The sequence below is a fragment of the Delphinapterus leucas genome, chromosome 3 (assembly GCF_059928025.1).
Source record: "Delphinapterus leucas isolate spDelLeu-1000000601 "Yukka" chromosome 3, BTC_Dleu_Yukka2, whole genome shotgun sequence".
Taxonomy (NCBI): Eukaryota; Metazoa; Chordata; class Mammalia; order Artiodactyla; family Monodontidae; genus Delphinapterus; species Delphinapterus leucas.
The window spans coordinates 158,210,803-158,214,159 of NC_143131.1; positions in this window are offsets into that span (position 1 = coordinate 158,210,803).

Consider the following 3,357-nt stretch of genomic DNA (forward strand, 5'->3'; position numbering starts at 1 on the left):
CTAGCGCCATTTATAAAGGACGAACGCGCCTGCGTAACAGAGCTCACGCGCTCCCGCCTCTCCCCTAAGGGGCGGAGCCCTGTGTGGCGTCAGGGGCGGGCCCCGCCCTCCACCACGTGGCTGCGCGGGCGGAGCAGTCTACGCTCCGAGAAGTGCGGTGGCTGAGGCAACTCCCTAGATTGTTTTCGTTGCGGGAGAACCTGGGTGAAGCCGGGAGGAAACGCCCTAAGCCTGTGGCACGTGTCTGCTGTTACTCGAGGAGTTATTCTGAATGCAGCACCTCTCAGCAGAGCCAACCGTGGCTCCGTTTCCTGCTCTCCCGCCCCAGTGGGCCGGACCACGGCTGAACTGCAGGCAGAGCCACCGCGCAATAGACAAGCCGCAAACCAGCCCAGGCTGGTGCTGGGGTTAGCTCAGTGAACGCGATTGTGTAGTCCAGCCCGCTTGGAACGTCCTGTCTAAAAATGGATTCCGATAAATAGGATGTCTTAGGAAACAAGCTCAGAGGTGCTTATCTTTTTAAGGCCTGTGTTCCTAATAAAAAACAACAAAAAAATAAGTTTCAGTTGAGACTCCTTACAAAATTTTTCCTGTTGTGGTCCCTGCCTCCTGGTAGCTGGAAGTTTCCCTAACAAACTTTTCCCCATTATTTATTCCTGTGAGTCAGTTTTATTTAACCAAGGCAGAGTAATGTCTGAGAGCTAGTGAGCCCCGTTAAGGGGCTTGCTTACCTCAGATAAGGTATTTCGCAGTTATAAGGATCCCCAGACAGTTTCCCGTTGTGAGCGTGTAGAGTGAGAAGAGAGAAAAAGGCCAAAATCTGAGCCCTGGGGAGCACTTAAGGGACAGAGGAAAAGAGCCTGAGAAGGAATGATCAGAAGGAGAAGAGAACCAAGAGTGCGGTGTCAGAGTAAGCGAGAGAAGGGCTTAAATGAGGGAAAGGCTGACAGTGACAAATGCTGGGAAAGAGTCAGGTAGGGTTGGTCCTGAAAAGTGTCAAGGGGATTTTGTGTTCTGACAAACATTCGATGGATAAAAGAGAAAGTCAGAAATCAAATTTGGGAGGGCATGGTTGGACTGTTGCGGGCATAAATCCAATAGCATGTGGGTTTGTACCTTGTACCTTGTTAGGTGAAAGGAGGGCACTGTCATTTCATGACCTAATACTGTAGAAAACTTGTGCCACCTACTCTGGATAAATTGAATTGTTATGGAGATTGTACCCCATGTTAAGAAGTGAAGAAGTGAAGTTGAAAAGATAATTGGAAAATTGGAAGTGAAAATTCTTTATGCTGTAGAATGAAACAGACGTTATTCTTCTCACCTGGAATAGCCACCATTTATGCATCTACAATTTTAAATCTTACCCATCCTTTGAGGTCTGTCTCTAAGATGCTATCTCTGACTACATCAGTTCCCGCCTATCTCCCTGCTGTTGACAACTCTGGTTAGAGATGAGGTCCTTAATCAGTTGGCCAAGGCACACTGGTGTGCCTGGAACCACCAAAATATGATGACCAATTTTGTCCATAGTGTGAAATGTATTGCTTCTACAACTGATTACGCCTACTATTTCAGGGACATCTATCAGTTGGAATGTTTAGCTGAGTAGACTGGGCCATCTTGCGAGGTAAAGTGGGACTCAGCTTGAGGCATATAGAGGCATAAATTAAGCTGGCAGCAAAGAAAAGTTCCCCTTTTTTGCTGACACATGAAAGACCTTTGTCTTGTGAGACTAAAAGAGAATGTGGTCAGGACAGTGCACAGTTTTGTTCAAACAGCAATATAAACTTAAAAGACAGCCAAGTGGAAAGGCCCCCTACAGAGGGATTTATAGACATCACAAAACAATGTTACCCAGTAGTGCAGTCTGCTTTGTAGTTGCTGCTATCTTATTTTAGTGTCATTTTGAATATTTAAGTTTGTCTGCCACTTAAATATTAAGGTCTAATATTTGAAAGTGTGTCATGATCAGGAGGAGGTCAACATGTATGGTGCTCCTATTTACTCTCTGTGGCTTATGAGCTTTGACTGGAGACAAGGACCTGATTTATATTATCTTTGGTATCTCAGTGGCTACAACCCAGTACATATTTGTAGGTTGTTTATGGAAGCTGCTTTTGGCTGTTTTGCTCAGTTGGGTTAAGTTGGACTAAATCAAAGGTTGAAATTTACTCCCAGAATCCCTGGGCCAGTTGGCTTAATAATCTTACCTGACACCTTAACCCTTTCTAATAAGTCAGTTACCTGGAAAATGAACACCTTGTGTCAGAGGACTTAATAAAAAGTCTGTCTAAATTTCTCAGAATCCACTATTAACACACCAGAAAAACCGTCTAATCTGGTAGCTTCATCTCAACACAGAACAAGTATGTTGCAACAAAAAGAATAAAATATCTAGGAATAAACCTACCTAAGGAGACAAAAGACCTGTATGCAGAAAATTATAAGACACTGATGAAAGAAATTAAAGATGATACAAATAGATGAAGAGCTATACCATGTTCTTGGATGGGAAGAATCAACATTGTGAAAATGACTCTACTACCCAAAGCAATCTACAGATTCAATGCAATCCCTATCAAACTACCACTGGCATTTTTCACAGAACTAGAACAAAAAATTTCACAATTTGTATGGAAACACAAAAGACCCCGAATAGCCAAAGCAATCTTGAGAACGAAAAACGCAGCTGGAGGAATCAGGCTCCCTGACTTCAGACTATACTACAAAGCTACAGTAATCAAGACAATATGGTACTGGCACAAAAACAGAAATATAGATCAATGGAACAGGATAGAAAGCCTAGAGATAAACCCACGCACATATGGTCACCTTATGTTTGATAAAGGAGGCAGGAATGTACAGTGGAGAAAGGACAGCCTCTTCAATAAGTGGTGCTGGGAAAACTGGACAGGTACATGTAAAAGTATGAAATTAGATCACTCCCTAACAGCATACACAAAAATAAGCTCAAAATGGATTAAAGACCTAAATGTAAGGCCAGAAACTATCAAACTCTTAGAGGAAAACATAGGCAGAACACTCTATGACATAAATCACAGCAAGATCCTTTCTGACCCACCTCCTACAGAAATGGAAATAAAAACAAAAATAAACAAATGGGACCTAATGAAACTTCAAAGCTTTTGCACAGCAAAGGAAACCATAAACAAGACCAAAAGACAACCCTCAGAATGGGAGAAAATATTTGCAAATGAAGCAACTGACAAAGGATTAATTTCCAAAATTTACAAGCAGCTCATGCAGCTCAATAACAAAAAAACAAACAACCCAATCCAAAAATGGGCAGAAGACCTAAATAGACATTTCTCCAAAGAAGATATACAGACTGCC